General features: G+C 36.5%; 1 pseudogene; it reads right to left on the bottom strand.

Annotated features, from left to right (window-relative positions):
• Positions 1 to 13,250: 13,250 nt before the first annotated feature.
• Positions 13,251 to 16,853, bottom strand: LOC129405654 (uncharacterized; annotated as a pseudogene).
• Between the last annotated feature and the right edge of the window lie 2,642 nt (positions 16,854 to 19,495).

Genomic DNA, 19,495 nt, shown 5'->3' with positions numbered 1-19,495 from the left:
AAACATTTTATCCCTAGTATCACATAGTCTTCTGTGCACCTCTAAAAAGTGTATCTGAGCACAAAACTTGGAAGTACATTAAGTACTTCTAGTTATGATTCAAACACATCCCACAAAAAAAATTGAGGGAAAGAACATGGGCGAAAGGTAGCCAAGAGGCACAAATAATCTATAAGTTCATTTAAAGAAGAAGCATTTCCTGCAAAAATCATCTTTCTCATTGAAGAGACTCAGGGTCAAAGATACATTTGAGAAAATGGATACTCCTGAGAGACAGTTTACACTCATGAAAGAGGTATGCAACAATATTAGGACTAAAATTGAGTCAAAGCTACTAATTGCAAGTTAATTTCTATGTAAACTAAACTTCAATCAAGTATTAATGTTTTTATATTATATATGTATATATTTTTCATATCATGAATTACATTAATTTGGAGTTTGTTCTAGCCACATGTTTATATGATTCATTCTGTATTGTTAATTATTTATGTTTTCTTTCATTCGTTCGTTTATTCTCTTTGTTCAACTGCACTTAAATTCTAGAAGATGTATCATTGACAATATTGTATCTGTATTTGAGAGAATAATAATTAAACCTGGAGTCTTTTCTCAAGGAATCAAAAATACAGTGCAAGTGACTAAACAGGCTTTTATTAGTACTATAGAGAGACAATGAATAGCAACACAGAAAAATAGTACATTTAATTCAATAAGCTTTAGAAGTGGGAGAGAAGATGGCTACTTAGGAAGATTGGGGAAATGGATCGATAACCTACTCTTCATTTCAAAAGATATTTGAAAGTGATGGATGAAGAATCCCAGAAAAAGAGACTATAGATAGATAAAGGAAATTGCTGGGCAATAGTATAGTTTGTTTAGCAAGACTTTCCAGATCATATTTTATGGGATGTGACAATTTTTGTTGGAAATAAATATGTGAACAAGAAAGGGAACCTATGATCAGGTAAATCTGGAAAAGTATGAGTTAAATAAAATGGAAACCATTTCTTTATTAACATAATTCTCAGATATTTTAGTCTATTCATTTAAGATGATAAAGTAGTAAGAAGCCACTAATTTAATTTGTTTTACTATAAAATTAACTTCCTTCCCAAAATATTTAAAACTACATATATTTGGTCTATATTCATTGTAAAATGCCTGGCTGGAGTAAAAATGTAGAGAAAGCTTAGGAATCTGATGGCAGAGGACTTAGAGACTTATGGTGATGAAACTCATCCTTTATTTGGTAGTTTTCAGAAAATCAAATCCGCAAGTCAAGCCAATGTTTTCCTGTGTAAATTGATTCATTATAGTGTGTATTCAAAACATAACATTGGTCAATTGGGAGTCGTTCTTATTTTGTAGTTTGCTAGCCAAAGGAAAATTGAGAAGAATCTGCCCAGTATACCCACTGTGATACTCAAATGATCAAGAGCCAACATTTTCAGTGTGGGTGGAAACACAACATACTTTGGAGATTATATGCAGGAAGATAAACTTGGAGACCTGACTAAATAAAATTTATTTTCATTTTATGCCCCGGTGTACTCAGTCATTTTATTTCTCAATATATGTCATGTTGACAAGAATAAATAAATCTTAGACTAGATTATATGAAAAAAGAATTTTTGTCCTCATAGTAAAATTATACTCTTTAGTAATTATTATTACTGGTATTAATTTGATTTTATTAATATTTTCTGAATTAGCACGAATCTATCTAGAAAATAAACAATGAGAATCTGGTCTTTGATCTACCTATTGAACTATGGGAAATTATGAAATTTGACAGATGATGCCAAATGAATGCTGTAAGAATTAGAAACCAAATATCCACAAAGTGGTCTGAGCTCCATAAAAGAAAGATGCAACACGCTTAGCTCAATTTCAAAAAACCTGGGAAATTAAAGTGATTTAAAGAGGAATTTTCTCCCCAGGAGAATCTATTTACGCAGCATCTACTTTCATTGCTCTTACACTCTGTGAGTCATCAGGAAGTAACACAAAGTCACACAAGAACACAGAGTTCTCCTGGGATTTCTAAACAAATGGGTTTGAAACTGCTCAGTTGATCCTACCCAGAGGATGATATATACAGGAATTCAGCATAAGGAGAGTTTGATCAGTGCAATTAAATGTAAGCGTTGCACCTGTGGAATCTGGAACACAATGCTGCAATGTGATTTATGAGGCCAAAGTGGGTGGATTTCATTAATTCAAAGCCTGCTGCTTTGCATTTTTGCCATGTGACTGATATTACTACCATTTAAAAATTTTCAAGTAATTTGCAAAAAGAAAACCACTTAAGTTTGAACTGCCTACAAAGTTATTGAGTGACTACTATGTGTCAATAACAGTGTGAATGGCTAGAAATTCGAATGTGAGTGAAAAACTCAAAAAAGCTTGTTTAAAAGAAAAATAAAATTCAATATTTTATATTTTATACTATAATCAAATATATGGACTTCTAAGAATTCATCGGGGAAACATTATAGCATTTTAGCCTTGGGAAAAGATGAATTGTCTGAATGACTGGATAGAATTCCCTAGGCATATCTTGAGATAGACTCAGAAAGTAGTAGGGGCCAAGGTCCCTGCACTCGGTGAGAATACAACTTGTCAGAGAAAGTATAAGTAGACTGAGTGTTATGATGATTTTGGTAATCTAGAGTTCTGAGAGGTTGAGGATATAAGAGAGCAGAAGAAACTTCATATGCAATGGTTGAGACTGTGGAGGTTTTTCTAAGACGCATGGAAAGGCAGTAAATTATTTATAATCTCATCTATTTTCTAAAGAGATGTAAGACATTCTTACAGTTTACTTATATCAATCATAAGTAAGTAAAATGAAAGAAGATATGTATTCAATATTTTACCCATGTATATAAAAATCATTAAGAACATTTTCCCTCCATAAAGATACAAAGAAATAGTCAAACAAATATCAAAAACCCCTAGACCATAAAATACGAAGCTCAGATTACCAAGCAGTGTGTGTGTGTTTCTGTGTGTGTGTGTGTGTGTGTGTGTGTGTGTGTGGTGGGGCAGAGTATGTTGGGAGGGGGAGATATAGGAGATAGTGACGTACAGGAACTTTTTACATCAATACCATAAACTAACACTATGTAATCGCTTTGTCTACATTATATAAATAAAAGAATATTCTCTCACTTCCCCATTTGTTATGGCAAATTTACTGATTTCATTACTAAATAGCATGGGTTTTCATTTTTTAGCTTCCTTTAACTGTTTTATTACATAACTTACTGATTCCTAACTTATATCATGAATTTTAAGTACTCAGTCACACTGTTCATTTATAGCACTGTAGCTCTGTCGTCCCATTATTCATCAATTTTGCTCGAGTGGGCACCAGTAACGTCTCCATTGTGAGACTTGCTGTTACTGCTTTTGGCATATTGAATACACCACGGGTAGCTTGCCAGGCTCTGCTGTGCGGGCGGGATACTCTCGGTAGATTGCCAGGCTCTCCAAGAGAGACAGAGGAATCGAACCTGGGCCGGCTGCATGCAAGGCAAAAGCCCTATTCGCTGTGCTGTTGTGCCAGTCCTGAGTTCAGTTATAACATTTGCTAATCCTTATATCCATTTCCTAACACATAAAACTGAACAATTGCATAATGAACCATTCCAAAAATTTGAAGCCTAACCCATAATTTAATTTCAGGAAATGAAGCTTTGTGGGTCAGCTAATATAGACTGGCCTCAGTTAGGAGAATTTAGACTTCATTTTTCTCTTGGGACGATTGGCTAACACAGACAGAGAAATACCACAAACATAAGAGAACAAGCTCAATCACCAAAAAAAAAAGTGTTTTGTTCAGTTGGTATATTATAACTCCTTATATCTTCTAAAATTATCTAAAGCAAACCTCCTCCATCAAACTTAAAATCAAAGAGAAATATATTCTTCCTAATAATAGCACTGTAGCACTGTCGTCCCTTTGTTCACTAATTTGCTCAAGCGGGCACCAGTAACATGTCTATTGTGAGATTTGTTGTTACTGTTTTTGGCATAGCGAATATGCCACGGGTAGCTTATCATGCTCTGCTGTGTGGACTGGATACTCTCAGTAGCTTGCCGGGCTCTCCGAGAGGGACAGAGCGATCGAATCCGGGGTTGGCCAAGTGCAAGGCAAACACCCTACCCACTGTGCTACCACTCCAGTCCTAATAATAAAAACTACAAACTCAGAGGACAAATGATAAGGATGCCTCACGGACAGAGAATCAGAGACCTGTATAAAATTTACTAATAACTTTAGGGAGGAAAATATGTTGAGTAACTGTAAGTACAGTCAAATTGCAAGAGTAAATGGGATGAATTAAGATAAAGATTGCACATGGGTTTGGAGTTGTATTGCTGAATGTCCAAAGTGTTATTTTAGAGCCTTCTAAATCATGCTGCCTAAATAAAACAAATAAATAAATGCTGTGGATTAAATACCTCATAGAACTATGCATTACAGCAGGTTAAGAGGAAACATGGGGACTATTTTGCAAAACCTCCATAATGAACCTTAATTTCTTTCTATAAGAGCCTTAAAAGTAATCTTTATTCCACCTCATGAATGCCTGGATTGCAAGAAATTCACTGCTATCTATCTAATGGATTTTTAAAAATGAAACAGTTTAGATATAATAAGATTATGCTATTGACATATATTTATCCTTTTTGGTGTATATTATGCTTTGAAGGCAAACTAATATATCTAGTTCTAGTTCTCTTAAATTTTTTATACAACTTAATAGAGAGTACACTTGTCTGATTTTTGCATAAAATATTGCATAACTAATGGCAGATTTTGTTATCCAGTTTTATTTTCAAAGAAAGTTTTTCAACAAAGAACATGTCACTACTTTAATAGCTCTCCAATTAGCAAGATAGTAAATTCATAGGAAATTTGAAGGATGATTAAACTGGTAGTTATGGTAAACTATAAGTGCTACATAAATTAATAATTATATATAAAGGATTATTCCTCAATCATCTTTGAAGGATATGCTTCTAGGACATAGATAATTATTTTATTATTACCAGTGATGTTAGTAAAATCATAAAGATATTTATACAATATGTATATAACTTGAGCTCTGTATAATAGAAAGATAATATAAATTAACATTTAAATGATTAGAGAAATAGCTAGCAAAAATGGCTAGAAATCAATAGAAATAATTTTTAGCATTGGTGAAGAATAGCTCGAAGACATCAAAGTAACAAAAGTCAGAAAATCTAGTTAGGCAAAAATATAGCCCAAAAGATGGTGATTTCAAGGCAGATTACTAATTAGGAGAACAAGTGCTTATGACTGTCTTGTATTATTGTTAATTAGTAATTGATTACAATTAATAAGTAATGACAATGAGTAGTAATATTGATGAAATTAATACAAGAGCAGCTTCACATAATAAAGTTAATTTATAGATTTGCAGCAATTAGACATGAAATTTCAAGTAAGATCATTACATTGTGTTCATATTTGATGTTGTTTCTTGCTTATCTGCATTTATGGGTATTCAGACAGCTAGACAGTAAGACTTTTAGAAACTATGGGCTGCATTATCAATTTTATGACATTTTATAAATTATATAAATTGCATTATATAAATTATAATTTATATAAATATGACAATTTATATTCAAAGGATACAGGATGGGTTCACTGGGCAGAAAGATATGAGAACCAGGCACATATTATTTGATATTCAGAAAGAAAAGTCATTCAGGACTGCTACCAAAGTCAAGTCTTCAGATTCCCATTAGTGTCTGCATGGGATTCAGCCAATGGAATACTTAATATTAATTTTATTTCTTAAGAGGTCTATAGATTTTTTTCATAAGGAAATAGTACAAGTGTGAATGTGCTGGCTGCATTCAATACTTTATTTTTTTCTGCAAGAAGGTATCTAGTGCCAGTAAATGACTTACATGAGCTGTCTTCATTTCTGAGAAACAAAAGATATGCCCTTGTCCACTGCCTTTACATTTTTGTGTTGATTCATCTAATATTAAATCCACTGAGACCTTATTATTAATAGTCATCACACTTGGACTTCATTTATTTATGCTAATTTATTTCATGGTCTGTTGTTGGCATCTTTTCAAAGCACATTATTTCTAGCAGGCTGATATGGGTGGGTGAGCCAAGGGATAAAGAAATCAGCTATCACATATATCTCTGCTCATACAGAAAATTGGTGAGGTATGATTGTCTAGAAGTATGATATAGTAAATGAATGAGCACATTTAACCCCCCATGAGTTTATTATTCTTAAGCAGTCTCAGAAAGCCCTGAGACTTATAAATTAAATTAAATTTAAATAATTAATATTAAATTAATTGATAATTATGAATTAGTAATTAAATTTAATTATGTAAATTTAAAATTTAATTGTAGTTTCTATAAAATTAGTAGAGAATAAAAACAACAAAGTAATAAACATAATCTTTCCCAGAGAATCAATAGGTACATATTATTCTTCACATCATATCTTTGTGTGTAGTTATTATTATTATTACTACTGTTTCTTAAATTTCATCTATTATATTCTCTATGATTTCAAGCCCACTATCAGTCCCATCCATTCTAGAAGTTTCTCTCTGATGTAGTATAATTGTTATGGAATTAAAAGGTGAATAGAACCTTTTAGAAATCATTATACCCTCATTAGCTCAGTGAGTTCAGATAAATCATTAAACATTTTAAAATAAATTTTCTTTATTTCTAAAATTAATTCAGCACTGTTTACTTCCAATTTTATTGGAAAAAGTAATGCAGATATTTGTGATGTTCTTAACACACTGGTTGGCTGATTAACAATATCTTTGATGATTAATATTATCATCTCCCCAAGAATCCCTCTATTCTGATGACAACTACCTTATGTGTATCATTATTATTTCTGTTTAAAAGCAAAATAAAACAAAGCCCAGTCAATACAGGACAGAATTTAAGCATCTACAGAAGTCATATCAGTCTGTAGGAGGAGAAGATCAAGGACATAGGATGAATAGTACTAAAAGAGAATCTTAGTATGATAATATGTTTTGCAGAATCACCATCTGTATTAGAATTCTGGCTTTAAACACAACCATTTGTGTGACCATAGCCAAGCTATCTAACCCTTCTCTCTATGTTGATGATCCTAATCTTCAGTGTATGGGTGAAAATAATGTAATATAGTCTACTGAAAATAAAATTAAATCCCATATTGAAATAGATAGTATATTGTCTGCTGTTGGCTATTAGCCCTAAGTATTTTAGGCTTCATCAGTGAATTGCCCCTTTTCCTCCTTCCAGATAAGCTTACCGTGCTCTTGCTAGCATCCCTAATTTAGTTAAAGTTTATCTTTAACCTTTCCTTTCTGTTTTACCTTTAATTGTCTGAGTTCCCCAAGTCAGTCTTGATTACTTATATGTCAAAACTTTCTGGTAATTCTGGACTTTGTATTTGTAGTGCTTTGCATTTGAAGTGCTGTACTTGTACCTGCTTTTCTATGCTTCTAATGCTATGCTTCTAATATTTGGGAATTGATTAACTCTGAAATATATCTACTCCTGGGAATTGTTTATGATTACTTGACTCAGGCTTCAGTTGCAGTAGTTTCTAACACCCCAAAAAAGGAGGTCTTGCCGTAGGACTGTGATGGACCCAGGGTGAGGGGCAAAGCTATCCTGGCATCAAAATGGGACAGTCTAGAAAGCATAAATGTATGGTCATGATGAAAGCTGTTATGACTTAAGACACAGGACCCCCATGGCGAAGGACAAGCTGAATTGACCTCAGGACTTAGTCTGGGATTTATGGTAAAAGCTTTGATTGCTCTCAGAACACAGAGAGCTAAATGTTGGGTCTTTTTTTCTTACTATGTTTATGCAAACAACTGCAAGTATTGATAACATAAGAAACTAGAGGGAAAGATAAAAAGCAAAGTAGGTGTCCCTAGGAGGCTGAGTGTCTCCTTGCTTTAATCTCCCCAAGAGAATTTTCTATGCTCTATCTATGTAAATGATCTATGTAAATTTCCACATGTAAATGATTACTCACACCTATGTCCTTACCTCAACCCCCCTCATATGTTCTATAAGCTGCTCTTCATTGAATGGGCCATTTTCCATTATATACACAATGGAATACTATGCAGCTGTTAGGAAAGGTGAAACCTTGAAATTTGCATATAAGTGGATCAACATAGAAAGTATCATGCTAAGTGAAATGAGTCAGAAAGAGAGGGACAGACATAGAATGACTGCAACCATTTTTGGAATATAAAGTAACATAATAGGAGAATAACACCTCAGGATAGTAGAAATAAAGGCCAGGACAGTGGCCCCATGGCTTGAAAGTTAATCTCATGTGCTACAGGAAAAGGCAGGTGGGATGGAGAAGAGAACATTAGGCAAATGGTGGTTGGACGGATCACTCGAGACGGTAGATGCGTGCTGAAAGTAGGCTATAGACCAAACATGATGGCTGCTTAGTGCCTATGTTGCAAACCCAAAAGGAGAGAGAAAGAGGGAATATGTCTGCCACAGAGGTAGGAGGTGGGAAAGGATGGGGGTGGCAGGAGGGACACTGGGAACATTGGTGGTAAAGATTTGGCACTGGTAGAAAGATGGGTACTAGAACATTGTTTGATTAAAATATAATCACAAAAATTCGTAAGTCTGTAACTATATCTCATGAAGATTCATTAAAATGATTTTTTTAAATGAGCCATTTTCACCATCAGGCTGTGGTCCCCTGTTTCCTGTCTCTCTCCACTGAGGAGCCCTGGGGAGGATGGAAGGCAGCTCTGGGCGACCAAACACATGCATCCTCACAGCACCCATAATTTACTTTGTGAACTCACAGTCTAGCATACTGAAAATTAGAAACAGTTGATTTTATTTTTTATAATAATAACAATGATCATTTTTGGTACAATTTGGTTTATGAGTGAGGGTCTGCTTAAACCAACTGTTAAAATGATCATTGGAAAAGCATAAGCTTTGGATTTCCCTGGAGGACTTGCTTTCATGTTTCTTCCCCAGGAGCTAGTCTTTTCTGCCACAAATACACAGGATAAATGAATTACATATCCCATTAACAGGGAAAAGATTGTTTTCCACGGGGAGATAGCTTTGAAAACCACAGAGACTAGACAGTCCTATAGTCAAAGAAGAAAACTATAGTGTGCTACAGAGGCATTAAAGGTGAAAAAACAGAGTCCTACTGTGACGAGGCACTGAGTAAACACAGAGGAGGTCTAAGAGTGTACACAATTAGCAAGAATTTCCAAGGTAGTCACAAAAGGGGTTATGAGCAATAGAAACAGGAACCATGGAATAAAGGAAGACTGCTAGGGAAGATTTTTGAATCACCAAAGATCAAAGTTGAATCATTGACCCTGAAGTCTTAAGTATATAGGCTTGACTCCAATTGACATGTAAAACTTGAAACAGTAGGAAATTTTTTTAAAAAGACAATAGATTAGAAAATAAAATTATCTTAAATGAAATCCAACATTAGAAGTAAATAAAAAAGATTTAAGCGATTCATATTAATAATGGACATGGGACTATCAGAATAGATGGTCAGGGAAAGCCTCATTAAAGATGTGATATCCAAAGTGAGAATAAAATGATAATAATAGTCAGCTAAGTGAATATTTAAAGAGTGGGTATTTCTGGCATAAGAAAAGAGGATGAGGTCGATAAGTAAAACAGTGAAAAAAGTGGTACATTTTTCCAAAAGTAGACTATAGGGAGGAAGTATTAAAAGCAAAAGGAGTTTAAATTTTATCTTAGGGAGCTGGAAAATCATGGGAATCTTTTAAGAATGGAAATAATGGGCTAAAGAGAGTGCAGCACTAGGGCACTTGATGTGGCCAATCTGGGTTGTATCCCCAGCACTCTATTTGGGCCGTTGGGACCCCCAGGAATGAGTCATGAGTGCAGTATCAGGAGTAAGCCCTTTGCACCAGTAGTTGTGGCCCAAGAACCAAATATTAAAAACAATGGAAGTGATTTCATTGGCATAAAGAGCTTGAACAATAAGTGTCACAATGGATTTTAATGAAACAAGTGGAAACAGAAAGATCAATTGGGTTCAATCTCTGGCATCCTATATCCAAGCACTACCGGTAGTAATTCCTGATTACAGAGCCAGGAGTAACCCATAAGCATTGCTAGCTACGTCCAAAATAAAGAAATAACTTAAAATTGTCATCCTCTGCAAGGTACCTGGTCTTAATGTATACCATTTTATTTTTTTTTCTTTTCTTTTCACTTTATTTATTTGTTTGTTTTCTCATAATTTTTGCAGGGTGTGTTTTAGTGTTCAGGGTTTCCTCCTATCTCTATGACCAGGGATCACTCCTAGTGGGGTTCAGGGGGTCATATTGGTGCTAGGAATCAAACATCGGTTGGCTATGTGCAAGACAAGCATCTCACCTGCAGTACTATCACTCCTACCATATGCTACACCTTTTCTAATGCATATAGTGACTCCCTGCCTGCCTGCCAGGCACAACATAAGAATGCCACTCGTCAACTACCTCAAGCTCCAATGAGTACAGTTACCATTGAAATTTGTGATACAGGAACAGCCAAACCTACATCTACTCCCTAATTTGACTCCAAACCTTCAAAGTCTAACACATAAATGTAGCACAGGTATGGAACTGGTAGAAGTAAACAAGTGATGATTCTGTGGGAAAACACATACATACACATACCTCCAAAACTGACCTCAAAGACTTAGTAAGGTTTTGCTTGCCTACCATAATAATGGAAAACTTCTCTTTGAAGACAGCTAGAAACAGTGTATCACAAAATACCAGTCTACCCACATTAGAGTTATCAGACTTCTAGGAAGTCACTAGATGCAAGCAATCAACTTCCATATCTATCTACCAAAGATTTGTCTGATCTTCAAGGGGAATGCTATTTCAAATTTTACTGAGGTCAGAGATAACCATCATTAAGAGAACAATGAGACATATGGAAAAGTGTGGTCCGTGAGATATCCTGAGCAGATTGTGACTGCAAATCCCTTCTTCAGTTGAGCAAGTACATTACCCAGGCAGGCTTGTGCCAATTACGTACCTGAGAAGCAATGTTTGCACTTATCTCTCCTGTAGATAAGTTTATTGGGCTTTCATTATGTCTTGTTTTGTGTAGTAGTGAGAATTCAGCTCATACAATAATAAAAAATCCAGTGCCGATGGCATATACCCTCAGTTTACGTCCTGTAAACCTCCAATTACAATAACTATTCACCAGGAGTGGGTGGGAAGATTTTTTTCTTAATCAGTAGAACTAAACATAGAAAGTCAGCTATAAAAATATGGGGGAACTCATCTTGACCAATTTATCCAGAAAAAAAAGAAGAAGAAAACCCTGGAAAAAATCTCCATTGAAATGTGATTAAGTAATTACTTTATGAAGACTTCAAAGTAATAGTAATGTTGATGCTCAGTATTAAATTCAGTTTTCCGAACTTAAAAAATAGAATTTAATGGAAGAACTAATCAACAATGACTTATATAATATGAGAAAAATCTAAACAGAAATTATAGAACTGTGCATCTGAATTTTAAAAATACAATAGAACTGTACATCAAGCAGAATGGAAGAAGCCCAGAATTCAATAAGAAATCTGGAAATTAGGGTAGTAGAAATTATTACAAAAGAAAAAAATTCAAATTAAATATGTAATATTATAATATAATTGTGCATGGTTATGGAATAAACAGCAGTTAATTTATAAGGGTTCCAGAAAAAGAAAAGAGAAAGAGCCATAAATCTTACTTAAATGTATAATAGCTGGAAACTACCCTAAACTCATAAGAAAACAGACATCCATATCCATGAAGCTGAAAAATTATAAACAAAACAAATTACACACACAAAAAGGCATTATAATTAAAACAGGAAATATCAATGGTAAATGGTAAGGAAAATCCTTTAAAAAACAGCAAAAGTAAAAGAGTTACCTATAAGAGATTTTTTATAAAATTATAGCAGTGTATAGCACTGTCATCCTGTTGTTCATCGATTTGCTTGAGCGGGCACCAGTAACATCTTCTTTGTGAGACTTGTTACTGCTTTCGGCATATCAAATACAACATAGATAGCTTGCCAGGCTCTGCTGTTCGGGTGGGATAGACTCGGTAGTATGCCAGGCTCTCCAAGAGGGACAGAGGAATCGAACCCAGGTCGGCCGCATGCAAGTCAAATACCTTAACCGCTGTGCTATCACTCCAGCCATCTATAAAATTGCTAGTGAATTTTTCAGTAATATTCTATTGATTAGAGGGATTTACATGATATAGACAAGGTGTTAAATGGAAAATAAACATACATTCCACCAAGAATACTCTATCCAATTATGTTGTCATTCAGATCTGGTTGACAAGCTTTTCAGGCAAACAACGGAAATAAACTAGACTTTAACCATATTGATAATATAATGAGTAGTATATTTCTCTTGTATGCAGCAAGAGAAATATACTACTCATTATATTATCAATATGGTTTGATCCCTGGCACCAAATATGGTTCCCCAAGCCCAACCAAAAGTGATTCTTGAGTGCAGAGCCAGGGGTAATTCCTGAGCCCTGCTCAGTATGGTCCCCAAAAGAAACAAAACAAGATTGACATTGCAATAAATAATAAATACTAAGGAAATTTCTATAAAATGCAAAGAAACTCAACTTTGAAACTTAGAAAACCTAACAGAACAAAAACATAGTGGAGAAGGAAAGTAATTATGATGATGACTGAATAATTCCCAGACCCACTTGTTTTCAATTTATAAAAGTATTTAAAACTGTAAACTAGATGTAATCTCATAGTAACTTCAAAACAAAAATGATTAGAAGAAACAAACCAGATGAGGTTAATGGGAGTCAAATATGCAAGAAAGTAAGATATAAAAATACAGAAAATGATAAATGAAAAACAGGTGGAGTTTATTAACACCCAAAATGTATGCCACAAGAAAAAGTAATGCAGTAAGAAACTTTATATCAATAATATTCCTAACTGCTAATGGTTGCAAACTCATCAGTCAAAGGACATATAGTGGTGGAATGAATCAAAAAACAAGTCTATCTTTATGCTTTTGCAAGAGTACCATTTGAGTTTTAAATCTAATTAAAGTAAAAGATAGCAATTCTAGAAGCAAAGAGTAATTTGAGAAAGTTAGAGATGAATATCACTTGTATCACTTGTATCACTTGTCATCCCGTTGATCTTCGATTTGCTCGAGTGGGTGCCAGTAACGTCTCCATTTGTCCCTGTCGCGAGCTAGTGCAGCCCAATGATACCTGCTCACTCAAGGAACAGGAAGAGCCTCAAATCGTTCATTCAGAGATTTGACGAAGAAATCTGACCATCTAGTTGGTTGGCGCCCCGAGGTCTTCTGACATTACAGATGGAATCCAGTCTGTAACAGCTCTACTCCAGCGGTCATCTCTGAATCACATTACATGAACGGCCCATCTGATTTTTGATGCCTTGGCAAATGAGACATCGTCTCTAATTCTTGACCGTTGACGGAGGTCAGAATTCTGGATTCCTTCTCTCACTTGAGTGAGACATGATACTCCTAGCATAGCTCTTTTGATTCCTCTTTGGGATACCCTAACAGCGTTCTCATCCTTTTTACATAGGGCCCAGATCTTGGAGGCATATGTTAGTACAGGAAGAACGGTGGAATCGAAAAGATTTGCCCGGAGTCAGAGGTTCTTCGTTCTCTTAACCACTTCTACGACACTCTTTTTTTTTTTTTCATTTATTTATTTATTTATTTATTTTTTAAAATTTATTTATTTTTAATTAGTGAACCACCGTGAGGGTACAGTTACATATTTATACACTTTTGTGCTTATGCTTCCCTCATACAAAGTTCGGTAACCCATCCCTTCACCAGTGCCCATTCTCCACCACCAGTAAACCCAGCATCCCTCCCACCCTCCCCAATCCCATCTCCCCCCACCCCACCCTGCCACTGTGGCATGGCATTCCCTTCTGTTCTCTCTCTCTAATTAGCTGTTGAGGTTTGCCATAAAGGTGTTGAGTGGACACTGTGCTCAGTCTCTAGCCCTCATTCAGCCCACAACTCCCTTCCCCCGCATGGCCTTCGATTACATTATAGTTGGTGATCCCTTCTCTGAGTTGCCCTTTCCCCAGAATGTGAGGTCAGCCTCCAAGCCATGGAGTCAACCTCCTGGTACTTATTTCTAAAATTCTTGGGTGTTAGTCTCCCACTCTGTTATTCTATATGCCATAGAAGAGTGCAATCTTTCTATGTCTGTCTCTCTCTTTCTGACTCATTTCACTTAGCATGAAACTTTTCATGCCGATCCACTTAAGTACAAAATTCATAACCTCCTTTTTTCAAACAGCTGCATAGTATTCCATTGTATAGATGTACCAAGTTTCCTCAACCAGTCATCCGTTCTAGGGCATTCAGATTTTTTCCAGATTCTGGCTATTGTAAACAGTGCTGCAATGAACATACATGTGCAGAAGGTCTACGACACTCTTGAAGGCATTCCATGCTGCTCTCTTCCTCCTGCGCATTTCTGGCACCAAGTCATTCCTCACATTGATTTCTTGACCCAGGTCGAGCGACATAGCTGCTGCATTCAGAGATGTTCATTCTATTGAGAGCAAATGGAGCTTCAGGGACCAGTTCATTTTTCATGAACATGATCTTGTTGAGATTCAGCTGCAATCCGACCTTTCCACACTTATGGTCGAAGTCGGCCAGCATTTGTGCCGCTTGGCTAATGTTTGGTGTTATGAGAACAATGTCATCAGTGAAGCGGAGGTGGTGCAATTGCTGACCATCTATCTTCACTCCCATTCCTTCCCATTCCAGTCATTGCATGATGTTCTAGAGGGTGGTTCTGAAGAATTTCAGTGAAATGGTATCACCCTACAGAACCCCTATCTTTACATCAATGATCACTTCCTTGTAGCACGGTGAGATCCTGGTGGTGAATCCACAATACAGCTCGCAGAGGATTTTGATATACTGAGTTTGAACGCCCTGTTTGGCCAGGGCTTTGATGACCACCTCAGTCTCAACATAATCTAAGGCCTTCTTTAAGTCGATGAACGTTAGACAGAGCGACATCTTGAAGTCTCATGAAACTTCAATGAGCTTGGTCACTGTGTGGATATGGTCTATCGTGCTGAATCCCCTTCGGAACCCGGCTTGCTCGCATGGTTTTCCTTTGTCTAGTGTTCTGCCTATTCTATTCAGGATGACACAAGTGAACAACTTGTAGACGACAGACAGCAGGCAGATTGGGTGATAGTTGCTGATGCCGTGGATGTCTCCCTTCTTGTACAACAGAATGATCCTACTGGTTTTCCACTGAGATGGAAACTTGCATTCAGACAGGTAGCATGTGAAGAGTCGAGTCAGTTTATTGATGAGTACTGGCAGCAGATTCTTCAGGTGTTTGGGTCTGACCTTGTCCAGACCAGGTGCTGTACACTCCTTTACCAAGGAAATGGCATGTTGGATTTCAGAAAGGAGAACATTGGGAACAACATATTCATTCTGCGGAATTTGGTAAGTGGGCAGGTGGACATGGCTGTCAAAGAGATCTGAGTAGAAGTCATGAATAATCCTCTCCATTGCCTTTCTGGAAGATGTGATAGATCCATCAGGACATTGGAGGGCAGTCATCTTGGTCTTGTAGTTGGCAAAGGACAGGCGAGCATTGCGAATACTTCTCCCAGCTTCTGCTGCACTGGCCAACACTGCTGCTCTTCTCTCTTTGAGGTCTTCCTTTATCACATCTTTGCACAGCTTTGTGAGCTCAGACGTTAGATTGTGGTTGCCTAAGGCTTGCGCCAATGAGCTCGAGAGTTTCCAAAGACAGGCATCTGTTTGTGCCTTTCGCACTCTCGGCATTCTTTGCACAGTCATGGAGGTGCTGAACCAGTTGATCATATTCCTCATTGATGTTGTCAAAGACGGCATCTTCCCATGTTGCTGCAATAGTGCCAAAGAGCTCCCAGTTGGTGGTCATTCTGGGAGTTGCATTCTTAGACTTAAATTTTGCAGACTTCTCTCCCCACTCTGTGAAGCAGAATTTTGCATGAAGGAGATGGTGGTCCGATCCCATTTGGAATTTTGGGACAACAGCGACATTGGTCAGGCAAAACCTTCGATTGAATATGACGTGGTCAATTTTATTGTGGAACTGTCCACCAGGAGACTCCCATGTCCAGCGTTTAGATTCAACCTTTTGGAACTGTGAGATACCATGGATGGTCTTGGTCGACATGATGAATTCAGTCTCTCACCCTGATCGTTCCATTCTAGGCCATGTGTCCCAATGTAGGGTTCTTTGGGTGACCTTCTCAAACCTATATTGGCATTAAAATCACCAACAATGATCTTGTAGAAGGTGTGGTCTTCTTTATAGAATGTCTCCAGTTGCATGTAGAACCTCTCAATTTCTTCTTCATCATAGTTGGAAGTTGGCACGTAGACGACGAAGATAGAAACTGCTGGCAGTGAGCCACATCTATTCAAGCATAATCATCCAATTCGGGTTGTTAGGCATTCGAATGAATCGATGCTCATAGCCAAGTTTGTGTTGACAAGAACACCAATGCCACCAACACCTCTGTTGTCATATGTTCCGAGGAACAATTCTTCTCCAGTGTCAAAAATGGCGTGATGTGATTGATGTCTCCTCATTTCGGTCAGACCAGTGATGTCGTACTTGATCTTCTGAGCTTGCACCATCAGGTCCTCGATGGATGCCTCTGATGTCTGCATATGTGCGTTGAAATTACAGACAATCATTTCAGTCTTTCTTCGTTTTGGCAGTCTAGTTTGTCCCCGAGATTTTTTCAGCCTCTCCTTGCTCATCTTTCTTAATGCTGCCGTATTGGGGGCTCTTTCGATGACAGGTGAATGAGGCCAATTGTTGTTACTATTGTTGGCATATCGAATACACCACGAGTAGCTTGCTAGGCTCTGCTATTTGGGCGGGATACCCTCGGTAGCTTTTCAGGCTCTCTGAGAGGGACGAAGGCTTTTAGGGCAGCCTCCAATCTCCCTTAGAGTTGTTACCATGGTTCACACCAAATTTAAACCTATCAAATATGGTGTGGGAATAATGCGTATTAAGTGTCTTATGGTGTGTTGTGTGGCTGCTTCGCGGTCTGGAGAGTGGCCTGGAGCGTGGCGGTGGCTGGGTAGTGGATGTAGTGGGAGATGAATATATTCATGTCACATAAAAGAGATTTCAAACTAGAGAAAGATTAAAAAAACAGACAGGAACAACTGTTATATAATAAGTAAGGGATCAATCCATCTGAGTTCTTTTTTTTTTTTTTTTTTTTTTTGCTTTTTGGGTCACACCCAGCGATGCTCAGAGGTTACTCCTGGCGGTGCTTGGGGGACCATATCGGATGCCGGGGATCGAACCCGGGTCGGCCTCGTGCAAGGCAAATGCCCTACCTGCTGTACTATCGCTCCGGCCCCCATCTGAGTTCTTAATACTCATTAATCTACATGCAGAAACAGAGCATCAAAATACATGAGATAATTGTTAATAAAGTTAAAGAGAGATATAAATACAAAACTGTAAAAAGAAGGAAATTCAACACCCCAATCTCATCAATACACATACCAACCAAACAGAAAGTCAGCAAGGAAAATAGAGTTTTAATTAGAAATTAGACCAAATGGTTTTAATAGATATTTACAGGGATATCCACTCAAAAAAAAAAAGGCAGAAGAAGCAATAATCTCAAGTAAGCATGAAACACTTTTGACTTTATATCATATCTTAGAACATAAAATACGTACATAAAGGTTGAAATTAAATCATTTTCATGAAAATGTAATAAAAAGCTAAAATATTACATATGTAGACATTAACTATCGGGCCAATATATTAGGATCTTAATATTAAGGTGAAGAAAATTATTTTTATAGACAAAAATGTAGTTTAATTATCAGAACATGTGACATACAGTGAAATCAGTGTGAAGAAGAAAGTTCATAATAATACAGATATGTACCAGTAAACTGGAAAGATATTGAATAAATAATCTAAGCTTGGACCAGAAGGCAATTGAATATGCCAGAGCACATCTTTGAATGCTGGAGGCCCAGGTTCATTCCTAATGACACATAATTCCCTGAGTCTCCCCCAAATAATGCACCAGAAAACAATGCTAAACACTGCCAAATGTGACTAAACAAAGCAATCAGATATTTCATGTAAGGAACTAAAAAAATGAACACATTTGGATCCAGATATGGCTCATTGGAGTGTAGGCATTGCATACAGCAGCCCCCCTTTTGATCCCTGTACTCCAAAGTCCTCCAATTACTTCCAGAACGGCCTCCAAGCACTGTAAGGTATACTCCTTTGAAAAATAACAGAAAATAAAACTAAACTCAGTAAGAGGAAGAAAACAATAAAAATTACAGTGGAAATAAGATATAAATTTTAAAAGATAATACAAAAGAGGGGCTGGAGCGATAGCACAGCGGGTAGGGCGTTTGCCTTGCACGTGGCCGATCCGAGTTCGAATCCCAGCATCCCATACAGTCCCCTGAGCACCACCAGGGGTAATTCCTGAGTGCAGAGCCAGGAGTAACCCCTGTGCATCGACACGTGTGACCCAAGAAGCAAAAAAAAAAAAAAAGATAATACAAAAGAGCAATGAAATCAAGACCCTATGCTTCTAAATATTTCTTAACTCCTTAGCTAGACTAAAAAATAATATAAAACTCCTATCAATAGGATTATATGAAAAGGGAGCATTTATAAAACATAACACAAAAATACAAAAGATGTGATAAAATTATTATGAACAGCTTTATGCCATTAGATTAGAAAACAGAATAAATAGAAAATTCTTAGAATCATAAAACTTCCCAAGATTATATCAGTGAAAATAGAAAACCTAAAAAGAACAATTTCAAGTCAGGAAAATAAAATGGGAACCAAAAGTCTCCCTCAAATGAAAATTCCTTGTAGGACCAGAAGCAGCCAGTTTCACTTGTAAATTCCACCAGACATTCAAAAATGATCTATTACCTTTCCTTCTCAGATACTCCCAAATTGAAGAGGGAATTCATCCAAATATTTTTATGAGAAAATCTTTGTTATTACCTTGAAAACAAAACACTCTGCCCTCATCTCAAAACCAAACCAAAGCAACTATAGACTAATACTCCTGAAGAATACAAAAGTAAAGAAGCACAAAATTCTTAATGAATCAAATTCAACGATAGTTTGAAAAAGTCATACATCATAATAAAGAGAAATTCCAGTGATACAAGTTTCTTTTACCATATGCAAGTGAATGAACATAAGAAATACCACCAATAAAAGAAAGATTATAAAATAATGTAACTGTCTCAATAGGCTTAGTTTAAGCACTTAACAAGATTTAGCATTCATTTATAATTAAAGAGAAAAGTTC

This window comes from Sorex araneus, chromosome 6, assembly GCF_027595985.1.
Source record: "Sorex araneus isolate mSorAra2 chromosome 6, mSorAra2.pri, whole genome shotgun sequence".
In the NCBI taxonomy this organism is placed as follows: domain Eukaryota; kingdom Metazoa; phylum Chordata; class Mammalia; order Eulipotyphla; family Soricidae; genus Sorex; species Sorex araneus.
Note: the sequence above shows the minus strand (reverse complement) of the source record. Positions and strands in the feature narration are given on the sequence as shown.